Consider the following 15,359-nt stretch of genomic DNA (forward strand, 5'->3'; position numbering starts at 1 on the left):
AACCACTTCACTGAGCCACCATCTTCTCCAAGTTGGACCTACAAAGTGCCTATCATCTGGTCAGGATAAGGGAGGGAGATGAGTGGAAAATGGTGTTCAACACCCCTCTTGGTCATTTGAATACCTGGTCATGCCATTCGGCCTCACCAATGCTCCTGTCGTTTTCCAAGCCCTGATAAACGATTTCCTTAGAGACGTTATTAACCACTTTGTGTATGCCTATTTGGATGACATCTTAATCTTCTCCAGCAGTCTTCAGGAACACACTCACCATGACCGTCAGGTCCTACAGAGGCGTTGGGAGAACAAACTATTCGTAAAAGCTGAGAAGAATGAATTTCACGTTCCTTCGCTCAGCTTCTTACGATACATCATCGAGAGCGGGCAAGAGAGGGCGGATCCAAAATAATCCGGGCAGTGGAGGAGTGGCCTACACTCATCCGCAGGTCAAACAGAATGAGCTAACCAGGATTTGGAAGCAGCACTACGCTGCATAACCGCCAACAACCTGTCTGCCTGGATCATCCATCTTACTTGGGTAGAGTACACCCACAGCTCCCTGGTCAGCACCACCACCGGAATGTCTCTCTTTGAATGCTTCCTCGGTTGCCAACCCCCTCTGTTTTTCCGCGCATGAAGATGACATTGCTGTGCCTTCTGTTCAGGCCCATCTCCACTGGTGCCGCAAGATCTGGAAAGACACATGCACGGCCCTGCTCCGTTCAGCCGATCGCAACCAGAGGATTGCCAATCGCCATTGGATTCCTACACCTGACTATCAGCCTGGGCAGAAGGTTTGGCTCCCTTCTAAAGACATCCCCCTCAAGAACAAGCCCAAGAAACTCATCCCCCCCCCCCCCCCGTTTTCTGGGACCATTCGAGATTGAGAGTATTATCAACCCCTCGGGGGTCCGACTCAAACTACCCAAATCTATGCACATCCATCCCACGTTCCACCTTTCCCGATTGAAGCTGGTATCCGTCAGCCCTTTGTGCCCTCCTGCTAAACCCCCTCCACCCACCCAGATCATTGACAACCACCCAGTGTACACCGTCAGGCAATTACAAGATGTGTGCCACCGATTGAGAGGGATATGGCCTGGAGGAACATTCCTGGACCTTTCCTTCATCCGTGATTTCTATTGGAACAATCCAGACAAGCCTTGTGGATCATCTGGAGGCTCCTGTTGAGGGAGGGTATTGCAATTTCCTTTGACTATGCCTTGATTCTGACTGTTAGTTTCCCATTTACTGCTAATTCTCTTTGATGACAGCACACCTGGTTTTTATCAAGACCTGCAGCATAATAACCCTGGCTTTACAACCACTAGGTGCCAGTTCGTTGGTCTTTTTCCTGTGAGTTACTATGTTTCTTGACCGCTCAGAACCATTTGTTCTAAGTTTAGCTCCAGTTCCAAGGTTGACCTTGCGTATGCCCAAGTTAACATTCAAGCTCAGTCTCCATGCCTGTGTTCTGCATTTGGGTTCACTTCCTTTGCTCTTTGTAACAGCGTGTACTTAAAGCCACTCCGCAAGGTGCTCCACTGACAATATGAAGACTTCTAGCGACTGACCAAGTCACCCTTCCACAAACTGTAACTCCCATCTGCCAACATACGCTGACGGGTGATCAGATCACCTTATCTAACTGCAGAGTCCCAGTAGCTGAGAGTATTAGCATCTCAGTAAAGTCCAAACTTTCCTTTGGTCCAGGTTTTGTGATATCCCCTTTCCACCTGGACAGAATAAACAGACTGCAGACCTTTGGCCCTGCAATTTGGACAGGAGACTGCTGTTTGATGCAGCTTTGAACGTTACAGAGTCAGAACATCTGTATTTCTTTCCAGGTGATCAGGTACAATGGCAACAACTACAATCGGATTTCACTTCTCTTTTTACTTCAACAAACTTTCAAGCAACTGGAGGATTACAATTAAGTTACATATTCACAAATACATTCAGTTAAGGAAATAAAACATTCCCTAAACCTATTTTTGATTCATACACAGCTTCAAAGCTGCAGTTTTTGAAATTTGCGTAACAGACATCCCATTTCTGAGGCTCTTTCCCCAAATGCCTCCCAACTCATTAGATTTAGATAATTTAATGCTACACTGGAGTTGTAAGTAGCACAGCTCTATGGACCTGCCCCCATCCCCACAGAGAACTCTCTCTTATCTCTCAATTTCTATATCGATGGACAACATGCTGTCTCTAGTACTGCAATTCAGAACCATTAATGTAGAACAACTGACCAATGTTCCTGCAGATACTACGATAGGATTGACTTCAGTTATGTGATTCTAAAGAAGTGGAAACCTTTTAGGTTTGTACAACTGGCTGAGCAAACATGGCTGCTTGCAAAGCCACGATTATGTACTTGATGACAAATTCTCAAGCTCACTCTGCCTTGGCAGGGCAAGAATAGAAGAATCAAAGCACTTTCTGGACGTTGAGCTTTGTGATGTTGCTATTGTCTCTAGAACCACTCTGTAAGGAAAACTTGCCAGTCTGTGAGCTTTTGGTTCTGGCTGTTAGCAGATGTCACAGAGGCCCTCCTTAGAGAACCACAAACATCTCTTGCATTACTTCCACTGAGGTTCAAAGTTAGAGATCAGTCGATGAACATTGTGACATTCCCTCTTCCTTCCTCTTCCAATATGATGTCATTCTCTGCTCTGTGTCATCCTTGCTAATCTTCCTAGTTGTGAATTATTCCTCAATGCATGCCACATCTAGGTCAATTGATTTGATCAGAGGAGTGATCGATTAAAAAAAAAAATCCTTCAGCACCTCCTAAACCACTGCTTGTAGGTTTCAACAAATGAAAGCAACTGTAGAAATCACTTTGCACTCAAGAAAATGTACTGACCTCAGGAAGAATCAACTGTAAACCAGCTTCGATAATCTGTTGAAATATCACTGGCAGGAAGTTCTTGGCTCTGAGTGCATGCTCACATGGGCAAGATGAAGGCAGAGCATTAGTTTGACATGGATTTCCAATATCACAATGTGGCATCAATTCAGAGCTGCGCACTCATCTTCAGCAAATTCCATTGGCTTTGTATTGGCCTGTTCTCAAAGAGAGAACTCAATGTCGTTGTTGGATCTACTGAAACTATTGGAAACAGCTTCATGTGTAATATTCAGTAATGGTCAGCCATGGAAGGGCGCACTCATCAATAAGACAATGAAACCAAAAGATATAGGAGCAGACTTATGCCATTTGCCCCATTGAGTCTGCTCCACCATTTCATCAGGGCTGATCCATTTCCCTCTCAACCTCATTCTCCTGCTTCTCTCTGTAACAATGAATTCCGCAGATTTACAAACCTCTGGCTAAAGAAATTCTTCCTCATTTCTGTTCTAAATGGTCATCCCCTTATTTTGAGGCTGTGTCCTCTGGTCCTGGACTCTCACACTAAAGGAAATTTCTCTCCACATCCACTATCTAGGCCTTTCAACATTAGATTGGTTTCAATGAGATTCCCTCTCATTCTTCTAAACCCCAGTGAGTACTGACCCAGAGACATCAAACAATTCTTCACACGATGACCCTTTTATTCTCAGTATCATTGGCATGAAGCTCTGCGGCGTCAGCGCATCCTTTCTTTGATAAGGGACCCTAACTGCTCACAATACTCCAAGTGAGGCCTCGCCAGTGCCTTGTAAAGCTTCAGCATTACATCTTTGCTTTTATGTTGTAGTCCTCTCAAAATGAACGCTAACATTACATTTGTTTTCCTCACAATTGACTCAACCTGCAAACTAACCTTTAGGGAATCCTGCATGAGGATATCTAAGTCTCTTTGGATCTTGGATGTTTGAATTTTCTCCCTGTTTAGAAAATTGACTATGCTTTTTTTTTCCTTCTACCTAAATGCATGACCAACACTGTATTTTATTTGCCAATTCTTTGTCCATTCTCCTTATCTGTTTAAGCCCTTCTGCAGCCATACTGCTTCTACAACTCTACCTGGCCTGCTCCTATTTTCATATTGTCCACTGAACCCTATGGAACACCAGTAGTCAATGGCAGACAACCAAAAAAGTCTCCCTTTATTCCCACTCTTTGCCTATTGTCAATCAGCCAATTCTCTATCCATGCTAGTATCTTTCCTGTAATACCATGGGCTCTCATCTTGTTAAGCAGCCTCACATGTGGAACCATGTCAAAGGCTTTCTGAAAATTCAAGTACACTACATTCTCTGATTCTCCTTTGTCTAACCTGCTTGTTATTTCCTCAAAGGATTCCAACAGGTTTTTTTTACACAAGATTTTTCCATAAGGAAACCGTGCTGAATTTGGCCCATTTGATCAAGTGTCTCCAAAATCCTGACACCTCATCCTTAACAACGGATCCAACATCTTCTCAACTGCTGCGGTCAGGCGGACTGGCCTACAATTTCCTTTCTTCTGCCTCTCTCCTTTTTCGAAGAGCGGTGTGACATTAACAATTTTTCAGTGCTCTGCGATTTAGTGAAAGCGAAGAAAGGTTGACAGACATTTCTGAACTTTTAGGTATTGGGGCTGTAAGGGCAAAGAAGGGGTATTGCAAGTACATGCTCAGAAGGCAATGGCAAGGAATTAGAGAGGGAGACAGTGCAACCATGCAGTGTAGGAGGTTGCTTAACGATCTCACAACCAAGCTATCTCAATGCTATTTTCTACACAGAGCACTCCTAATCTCAACTACTGTTCAATTCACCAAACCCCCACCAGTCATCCATCAACAGTCTCACTGACTCATATGTAACTTGTATAAGTTCCACTGCACTATCTGGCATCATTACAGTTCTCTAACCTAGACTGGTAAATTGCACACATTCATGTCATCTGTAGCAGCTACACGGTTTCATATTTTCTGGAATCCATATATTCATTTCATGGTTCCCCATCCTCCTTCTATAAGAATTACATGTAATGCTCTGATAAGAACATGTTCTATTGTATTTCTATTGCTATGCTGTTATGCTTTTAGCAGCTTTTCAGCAAACACTGCGTTCTGTTAGTTAAGCTTCACAGACTAGTGAAGATAGGAGTGTTGTGTCAGCCAATGGGTTTGCCTTGGTAATCTGCTGTAATACTCTGTCCAGTTGGATGCCACGGGCTGTTCAAGAGAGTTGGGCAGTTTTAGATTTTTGAGGGACCGAGGTCTGTTTTTTGTGTTGGAGGAGGAGGAAGGGCGGAGAAGAGCACAAGGGAAGACACTTGGAGGATCCCACCCAAAGGGACGACACCATGCAAGAAGTACTTTGTACAGAAGTGCCAATACCTCTGGGTTAGCCAATTTGTTCACAGAAGTCTTCAAAGGGAAGTTCAAACTGTGGCTGGTGACGTGGGTTCAGCACCATGAGTAAAACAATACACCCAACTTCTTCTGAAACAAGCTGCAATGTTAATTTTTATCAAAGCTGAAATATTGGTAAATGTACTTCCATTTTAATTGGATGTTATAAAAATTTATTTCCTAGTGAATGATAACTTGGCAAGGGCAGTATTTACACAGCATTCTCCATCGTTTCCATTCCCTTATCAAAATATTCCAACTCTCCTGTTTGGTTGAACCCAAATCCTATCAACCCGAGGCATGTATCGCTTATTGAAGGTGGCCTTCTCACTGGTACTCATGCAGTGCTGTCACGAGTTAGTTAATGAGCCAAGTTTGTTACAAGCCACAGTGAGAAGGTTACATGTAGTTTGGTCCTTTTTACATATCTTATGACCTAGTAATTTATTTAAGGACCTGGTCATCATTTCAACTTTATGTGATATCATACAATGGTGATACTGATATGGTTATTCAATGCATATTCTGTCACCACATATTTTCTAAGTCTGTGCAATGTCTAACTTGCTGCTATAATTTGTTTTTTGAATTGTTAAAAGCCAAGCATATTAATCTGGAAAGACAACACACCTGTGAATTTATGAAATACATTGTCATTGAGTTATCTCCTGTTCCAAATGCTGAACTAGAAAATATATTCCATGGTGTCCTACAGTTAGAGTTGCAGCAGTGCTGTTGTGTGTGGTGGGGCAGTGGTAAGGGAGTGGAGGGAGAGAGAGAGAGAGAGAGAGTATGTGGAGGGAGGGGGAGAAGAGAGAGGAGAATATGTGTGTGTTTGTGGAGGGGAGAGAGAGAATGTGGAGGGGGGAGGAGAGAGAGGAGAGTATGTGTGTGGAGGGAGGGGGAGGAGAGAGAGAGTTGTGTGTGTGGAGGGAGGAAGGGGAAGGAGAGAGAGTGGAGAGTGTGTGTGTGTGTGTGTGTGTGTGTGTGGAGGACGGAGGAGGAGAGAGAGTGGAGAGAGTGTGTGTGGAGGGAGGAAAGAGAGAGAGAGGAGTGTGTGTGTGTGGAGGGAGGAGGGAGAGAGAGAGGAGTGTGTGTGTGTGGAGGGAGGGAGGGGAAGGAGAGTGGAGAGTGTGTGTGTGTGTGTGGAGGGAGGAGGGAGAGAGAGAGGAGTATGTGTGTGTGTGTGGAGGGAGGGAGGGGGAGGAGAGAGAGTGGAGAGTGTGTGTGTGTGTGTGTGTGTGTGTGTGTGTGTGTGTGGAGGGAAAGAGATGAGTGTATGTGGAGGGAGGGGGAGGAGAGAGAGAGGAGTGTGTGTGTGGAGGGGAGAGAGAGAGAGTATGTGAAAGGAGAGGGAGGAGAGAGAGAAGAGAGTGTGTGTGGAGGGAGAGAGAGGAGTGTGTGTGGAGGGAGGGGGAGGAGAGAGAGAGGAGTGTGTGTGTGGAGGGAGGGGGAGGAGAGAGAGAAGAGAGTGTGTGTGGAGGGAGAGAGAGGAGTGTGTGTGCGTGTGTGTGTGTGGAGGGAGGGGGAGGAGAGAGAGAGGAGTGTGTGTGTGTGTGGAGGGAGGGGGAGGAGAGAGAGAGGAGTGTGTGTGTGGAGGGAGAGAGAGGAGTGTGTGTGGAGGGAGGGGGAGGAGAGAAAGAGAAGTGTGTGTGTGGGTGTGTGTGTGTGTGGAGGGAGGGGGAGGAGAGAGAGAGGAGTGTGTGTGTGGAGGAGAGAGAGAGTATGTGGAGGGAGGGGGAGGAGTGTGTGTGGAGGGAGGGGGAGGAGTGAGAGAATGTGGAGGGAGGGGGAGGAGAGAGAGGGAGTGTGTGTGTGTGTGTGTGGAGGGAGGGGGAGGAGACAGAGTATGTGGAGGGAGGGGGAGGAGAGAGAGAGTATGTGGAGGGAGGGGGAGGAGAGAGAGAGTGTGGAGGGAGGGGGAGGAGAGAGAGAGGTGTGTGTGGAGGGAGGGAGGGGAAGGAGAGAGAGTGGAGAGTGTGTGTGTGTGTGGAGGGAGGAGGGAGAGAGAGAGGAGTATGTGTGGAGAGAGAGAGGAGTGTATGTGTGTGTGTGTGGAGGGAGGGGGAGGAGAGAGAGAGGAGTGTGTGTGTGGAGGGAGAGAGAGGAGTGTGTGGAGGGAGGGGGATGAGAGAGAGTGGAGAGTGTGTGTGTGGAGGGAGGAGGGAGAGAGAGAGGAGTGTGTGTGTGTGGAGGGAGGGGGAGGAGAGAGAGAGAGGAGTGTGTGTGTGGAGGGAGAGGAGTGTGTGGAGGGAGGGGGAGGAGAGAGAGAGGAGTGTGTGTGTGTGTGGAGGGAGGTGGGAGAGAGGTGTGTGTGTGGAGGGAGGGGGAGGAGAGAGTGAGGAATGTGTGTATGGAGGAGAGAGAGAGTATGTGGAGGGGGGGGAGGAGAGAGAGAGGAGTGTGTGTGTGTGTGGAGGGAGGGGAGGAGAGAGAGAGGAGTGTGTGTGTGGAGGGGAGAGAGAGAGAATATGTGAAAGGAGAGGGAGGTGAGAGAGAAGAGAGTGTGTGTGGAGGGAGGGGGAGGAGTGAGAGAGGAGTGTGTGTGTGGAGGGAGGGGGAGGAGAGAGAGAGGAGTGTGTGTGCGTGTGTGTGTGTGTGTGTGTGTGTGGAGGGAGGGGGAGGAGAGAGAGAGGAGTGTGTGTGTGTGTGGAGGGAGGGGAGGAGAGAGAGAGGAGTGTGTGTGTGGAGGGGAGAGAGAGAGAATATGTGAAAGGAGAGGGAGGAGAGAGAGAAGAGAGTGTGTGTGGAGGGAGGGGGAGGAGAGAGAGAGGAGTGTGTGTGTGGAGGGAGGGGGAGGAGAGAGAGAGGAGTGTGTGTGTGGAGGGAGGGGGAGGAGAGAGTGAGGAGTGTGTGTGTGGAGGGAGAGAGAGGAGTGTGTGTGGAGGGGAGGGGAGGAGAGAGAGAGCAGTGTGTGTTTGTGTGTGGAGGGGGGGGAGGAGAGAAAGAGGAGTGTGTGTGTGGGTGTGTGTGTGTGTGGAGGGAGGGGGAGGAGAGAGAGAGGAGTGTGTGTGTGGAGGAGAGAGAATGTGGAGGGAGGGGAGGAGTGTGTGTGGAGGGAGGGGGAGGAGTGAGAGAATGTGGAGGGAGGGGGAGGAGAGAGGGGAGTGTGTGTGTGTGTGTGTGTGGAGGGAGGGGGAGGAGAAGAGTATGTGGAGGGAGGGGGAGGAGAGTGGAGTGTGTGGAGGGAGGGTGGGAGAGAGAGAGATGTGTGTGTGGAGGGGGGAGGGGAAGGAGGAGAGTGGAGTGTGTGTGTGTGTGTGTGTGTGTGTGTGTGTGGAGGGTGGAGGAGAGAGAGTGGAGAGAGTGTGTGTGGAGGGAGGAAGAGAGAGAGAGGAGTGTGTGTGTGTGGAGGGAGGAGGGAGAGAGAGAGGAGTGTGTGTGTGTGGAGGGAGGGAGGGGAGGAGAGTGGAGAGTGTGTGTGTGTGTGTGGGGGAGGAGGGAGAGGAGAGAGGAGTATGTGTGTGTGTGTGGAGGGAGGAGGGAGAGAGAGTGGAGTATGTGTGTGTGTGTGGAGGAGGGAGGGGGAGGGAGAGAGTGGAGAGTGTGTGTGTGTGTGTGTGTGTGTGTGTGTGGAGGGAAGAGAGGAGTGTATGTGGAGGGAGGGGGAGGAGAGAGAGTGGAGTGTGTGTGTGGAGGGGAGAGAGAGGAGTATGTGTAAGGGAGGGAGGGAGAGTGAGAGAGTGTGTGTGGTGGGAGAGAGAGGAGTGTGTGTGGAGGGAGGGGGAGGGAGAGAGAGGAGTGTGTGTGTGGAGGGAGGGGGAGGTGAGAGAGAGAGAGTGTGTGTGGAGGGAGAGAGAGGAGTGTGTGTGCGTGTGTGTGTGTGGAGGGTGGGGGAGGAGAGTGAGAGGAGTGTGTGTTTGTGTGTGGAGGAGGGGGAGGAGAGAAGAGAAGTGTGTGTGTGGGTGTGTGTGTGTGGAGGGAGGGGGGAGGAGGGAGAGAGGAGTGTGTGTGTGGAGGGAGAGAGAGAGTATGTGGAGGGAGGGGGAGGAGTGTGTGTGGGGAGGGGGAGGATTGTGTGTGTGTGGGGAGGGGGGGGAGAGAGTGGGAGTGTGTGTGTGTGTGGTGTGGGGGAGGGGGAGGGGAAGGTATGTGGAGGGAGGGGGAGGAGAGAGAGAGTATGTGGAGGGAGGGGGGGAGAGAGAGTGTGTGGTGGGAGGGGGAGGGGAGAGAGTGATGTGTGTGTGGAGGGAGGGAGGGAGGGGAAGGAGAGAGAGTGGAGAGTGTGTGTGTGGAGGGAGGAGGGAGAGAGAGAGGAGTATGTGGGTGAGAGAGAGGAGTGTATGTGTGTGGAGGGAGAGAGAGGAGTGTGTGGAGGGAGGGGGATGAGAGAGAGTGGAGTGTGTGTGTGTGGAGGGAGGAGGGAGAGAGGAGGAGTGTGTGTGTGTGGAGGGAGGGGGAGGAGAGAGAGAGGAGTGTGTGTGTGGAGGGAGAGGTGTGTGGAGGGAGGGGAGGAGAGAGAGAGGAGTGTGTGTGTGTGGAGGGGGAGGGAGAGGAGGAGTGTGTGTGTGTGGGTGGAGGGGGAGGAGAGAGTGGAATGTGTGTATGGAGGAGAGAGAGAGTATGTGGAGGGGGGGAGGAGGAGAGAGATGTGTGTGTGGAGGGAGGGAGGGGAAGGAGAGAGAGTGGAGAGTGTGTGTGTGTGTGGAGGGAGGAGGGAGAGAGAGAGGAGTATGTGTGGTGAGAGAGAGGAGTGTATGTGTGTGTGTGTGGAGGGAGGGGGAGGAGAGGAGAGGAGTGTGTGTGTGGAGGAGAGAGAGGTGTGTGTGTGGAGGGAGGGGGAGGAGAGAGAGCAGTGTGTGTTTGTGTGTGGAGGGAGGGGGAGGAGAGAAGAGGAGTGTGTGTGTGGGTGTGTGTGTGTGTGGTGGGAGGGGGAGGAGTGAGAGAATGTGGAGGGAGGGGGAGGAGAGAGTGGAGTGTGTGTGTGTGTGTGGAGGGAGGGGAGGAGACAGAGTATGTGGAGGGAGGGGGAGGAGAGAGTATGTGGAGGGGAGGGGGGAGGAGAGAGAGAGTGTGGAGGGAGGGGGAGGAGAGAGAGAGATGTGTGTGTGGAGGGAGGGAGGGAAGGAGAGAGAGTGGAGAGTGTGTGTGTGTGTGTGTGTGTGTGGAGGGAGGAGGGAGAGAGGAGGAGTATGTGTGGAGAGAGAGGAGTGTATGTGTGTGTGGAGGGAGGGAGGGGGAGGAGAGAGAGTGGAGAGTGTGTGTGTGTGTGGGGGAGGGGGGAGAGAGAGAGGAGTGTGTGTGTGGAGGGAGAGAGTGGAGTGTGTGGAGGGAGGGGGATGAGAGAGAGTGGAGAGTGTGTGTGTGGAGGGAGGAGGGAGAGAGAGAGGAGTGTGTGTGTGTGGAGGGAGGGGGAGGAGAGAGAGAGGAGTGTGTGTGTGGAGGGGAGGAGTGTGTGGAGGGGGGGGAGGAGAGAGGAGGAGTGTGTGTGTGGGAGGGAGGAGGGAGAGAGAGGGTGTGTGTGTGTGGAGGGAGGGGGAGGAGAGAGAGAGGAATGTGTGTGTGTGTGGAGGGAGGGGGAGGAGAGAGAGGAGTGTGTGTGTGGAGGAGAGAGAGAGTATGTGGAGGGAGGGGGAGGAGAGAAGGAGTGTGTGTGTGTGGAGGGAGGGGAGGAGAGAGAGAGGAGTGTGTGTGTGGAGGAGAGAGAGTATGTGGAGGAGGGGGAGGAGAGAGAGAGGAGTGTGTGTGTGTGGAGGGAGGGGAGGAGTGAGAGAGGAGTGTGTGTGTGTGTGGAGGGGGGGAGGAGAGAGGTGTGTGTGTGTGGAGGGAGGGGAGGAGAGAGAGAGGAGTGTGTGTGTGGAGGGAGGGGAGGAGAGAGAGAGGAGTGTGTGTGTGTGTATGTGGAGGGAGGGGGAGGAGAGAAGAGGAGTGTGTGTGTGTGTGGAGGGAGGGGGAGGAGAGAGAGAATGTGGAGGGAGGGGGAGGAGAGGAGTGTGTGTGTGTGTGTGTGTGGGGGGGGGGGAGGAGAGAGTATGTGGAGGGAGGGGGAGGAGAGGAGAGGAGTGTGTGTGTGTGTGGAGGGAGGGGGAGGAGAGAGAGAATGTGGAGGGAGGGGGAGGAGAGAGAGTGTGTGTGTGTGTGTGGAGGGAGGGGAGGAGAGAGGGAGAGGTTGTGGAGGGAGGGGGAGGAGAGAGAGAGAGTATGTGGAGGGAAGGGGAGGAGAGAGAGAGGAGTGTGTGTGTGGAGGAGAGAGAGAGTATGTGGAGGGAGGGGGAGGAGAGAAAGAGGAGTGTGTGTGTGTGGGGGAGGGGGGAGGAGAGAGAGAGGGTGTGTGTGTGTGTGTGTGTGTGTGTGTGTGTGTGGAGGGAGGGGGAGGAGAGTGGGGTGTGTGTGTGGAGGGAGAGAGGAGTGTGTGTGGAGGGGGGGGAGGAGGAGAGAGGAGTGTGTGTTGTGTGTGGAGGGAGGGGGAGGAGAGAAAGAGGAGTGTGTGTGTGGGTGTGTGTGTGTGGAGGGAGGGGGAGGAGAGAGAGAGGAGTGTGTGTGTGGAGGGAGAGAGAGGAGTGTGTGTGGAGGGAGGGGGAGGAGTGAGAGAGGAGTATGTGTATGTGTGTGTGGAGGAGTGAGAGGAGTGTGTGTGTGTGGAGGGAGGGGGAGGAGAGAGAGAGGAGTGTGTGTGTGGAGGGAGAGAGAGGAGTGTGTGTGGAGGGAGGGGGAGGAGTGAGAGAGGAGTATGTGTATGTGTGTGTGGAGGAGTGAGAGGAGTGTGTGTGTGTGGAGGAGGGGGAGGAGAGAGAGAGAGATAGGCATGTGTAAACAACAGATCAATACGTAGTACTAAGGGGAGTCATAAACTTAAAAGAATTAGATCAATACATTACACTTCCTCCCCCTTTAGATAATGCACCATAAAAATGTATTTGTACAGAACATTCAATTTCCCTTTCATAAACCCAGATTCCAAATAAATATGCTTTCACTATAATTGTTCATAGTTAAATTCATTATATTGAAGATTCAGTCTTTTGGGTGGTGTGTTTCTTTCAGGACTGTGCCCTCGGACCTGTGAAGTTGCATCAGGTTTGGCGGGTATCTGGTCAATGATAACGTTCTCTAGACACCTCTGGGTCTGTAGAGTGGCATCAGATTTGGTAGGCATCTTGTCTAAGACAATGTTCTCGATTGCCAGTGTCACATTGCAGTCAGTGGTATGACCATCACTGAGAGTTAAGTCCAGTTGCTGTAGTGTGTCCATCTTGTTGGATGCAGTCGACTCAGGTGTGTTCCTCAGTTGAGCATGCAGTGTCTGGCCCACGTGGTGTCTCCATGTTTGATCACCAGCATCCACTGTTATATCAGTGGACTGGATCTTGTAACCATCCGACTGGGTGTCCACTTGTCTTCTCAGTAATCACGCGTATTAGGACTTCCTGTCCAATCTTGAAGCTCCTTGCTTCTTCACTTGGCAACCAGCTGAGCTGTTTATTTTGTAGTTCACACTGGAGGTCTGGTTTCAGGAAGTCTATGCGAGATTCCTGCTCATGAACAAACAGCATTGCAGGTGTTTGATTTATTGTCACATGAACAGAGATCTGATACACAAAAAGTAAGTCGTTTACCTCGTGCTGTAGAGAAATACTCTCCTTGTCATTCACTTTAATGGACTTCTTGAAGATTTGGATAGACCTTTCAGCTATCCCAATCATTGCTGGGTAGTGAGGTCTGACTTAAAATGTTTGAGGCCATTTTTCTTCATGAACAGTCAGAATTCTTTTGACATGTATTGTGGTACGTTGTCCCTCATGGTTTGTTCTGGTAAGCTATTTCTGGTGAAGATAGTCCTCAGGTCAGAGACAGTCTTTGCTGATGTGGTTGACTTCATTGGTATGACCTCCAGCCACTTCAAATGAGCATCCACAGCAATCAGAAACATGGAATCCATGAATGACCCAGCAAAGTCAATATGTTCTCTTTGCCATGGTGAAGACGGCCACTCCCATGGGTGTAATGGTGCCTGTGGGAGTGCATTTTGAACTTTTTCGCATCCCAAACAGTTTTTGGCCAAGTCTTCAATCTCCCATCCACCACACGTAGCTCCAGGCAAGACTCTTCATCTTGACAGTACCCAGGTGTCCTCCGTGCAGATTCTCTAACACTCTGGTGTGCAGTTTAGAGGAACCACAGCATGACATTCACATATCAGCGTTCTTTGACATACTGACAGTTGGTCTTGTCTCACTGAGAACTCTGGAACCATAGGATTACCATAAGCTGGCCATCCTTGCATGGTGACGTCATAGACTTTTGACAATGTCGGGCCATTCCTTGTTTCTCTTTGTATTTCAGAACTTGTGCTGACAACTGGTCCATCAATGCTGTGTGGAAGGTGCTAGGTGCTGTGCTAGGTCACAGAATGAAGATTTTTCTTCTTCATTTTCATTAGTGGAAAACATGACAAACTGTGTTGTTTGGTACCCTCGAACTCTATGTCATAAGAGTGTGCTCCTAGGAACAATGCCTAACATTGTAACCGGGTAGAGGTTATAACTGGAATTCCCTTCCTGGGGTCAAAAATGGACACCGGGGCAGGTGATCTGTCACCAGCATTAACTTTAATCCAAAGGGGTAGTGGTGGAATTTCTTCATTCCCCATACTAGACTAAGGACCTCTTGGTTGATCTGTGCATAACTGCGTTCTGCATCCATCAGTGATCTTGACATAAATGCCATCAGGCATTCAGATCTATCTTTCATAATGTGTGACAAAATAGCTTCAATTCCATAAGGGGATGCATCACATGCCAGTCTGATGGGCAGGGATGAGTCATAATGGGTGAGAAGTTCACCTGATATTAATAGTCTTTGTTTCCTTGAATGCTTTTTCACATCTTTCTGACCATTCCCACTTTGCTCCTGTCTGAAACAGTGCGTTCAATGGACGCTGCACTGTATCAATGTTTGGGAGAAAATGGTGATAGAAGTTACAAGGTCCAAGTATGACCTGATTGTGACACATTCTCAAGTTTGGGTGCCTATAGCACTGCTTCAGTCTTCTCTTGTGACTTACGTTAGTGATGCACCATCAATAATTCTCGGAGACAGGAGGCAAACGGTAGGCTTTTATTAGCAGCAAGAGACCACCACACAACATCCTGGAGACTGAGGGGGGAGCAGTGCCTCCAATCACCTTTATCCAAGGGTCTGTGGGAGGATCCACAGGAGCAGTCAGCAGAGGGGCATGTCCAGACAGGTATATGTAATTCACCACATTCACCCCCCCCCCTTTGTTTTAAAAGAGAGTCCCCATGGGGCAAAGTTTCTTACAAGTATATTTACAGGTTAAGTCTATCAGGTGGGCAAATCTGTCGCTGTGATCTACATAGCACCGGTGGTGATTGCACAGGTGCCGGTGGTTGTGATGGTTCCGGCCTGACTTGAGGTGTCAGCCCATTAGGCGTCAGTGATCCCTCATGCATGTGCGAGGCGCCCAGTATGGGAGTGTTGTGAGGAGTCTGTGTAGGTCTTGGTGTGCGCGGTGTCTCGTGGGTATACACCCTGTTAGGTATGGGGTTCATAGTCACCGTGGAGTGTTCAGGGTAGTGGTCTGCTGTTCCCACGGGTGCCAGGTCGCGGACGGAGACCATGTCCTCCCGCCCATCAGGTAAGACCATGTAGGCATACTGGGGGTTCGCATGTAGTAGGTGAACCCTCTCGACCAGCGGGGAGTATTTATTGCTCCTCACATGTTTCTGGAGCAGCACTGGCCCTGGGGACGTCAGCCAAACCGGTAGGGTGGTCCCAGTAGCAGACTTCTTGGGAAAAGGAAAGAGTCGCTCATGAGGGGTGGCGTTGGTGGCAATACAATACAATACTGACAGTTATTGCCATCTTAGTCAGCCATGCTCCCCATCCTCTGAGTCTACTTTCTAACCAGTCAAATAACTGATGTCCCGACCCTGCATTCTGTTTAACTTCCTTTCTTAGACTTTTCAACTTATACATTGACTTAGTAAACGACCCTTCTGGACTAGTGTTATTTGGTATAAAAGTACAGCACTGCTCTCCAAACATCACACAAACTCCTCCTTTTTCTGCCAACAGCCAGTCCAATGCTTGTCTATTCTGCCACTC

The sequence above is a fragment of the Hypanus sabinus genome, chromosome 4, assembly GCF_030144855.1.
Source record: "Hypanus sabinus isolate sHypSab1 chromosome 4, sHypSab1.hap1, whole genome shotgun sequence".
Taxonomy (NCBI): Eukaryota; Metazoa; Chordata; class Chondrichthyes; order Myliobatiformes; family Dasyatidae; genus Hypanus; species Hypanus sabinus.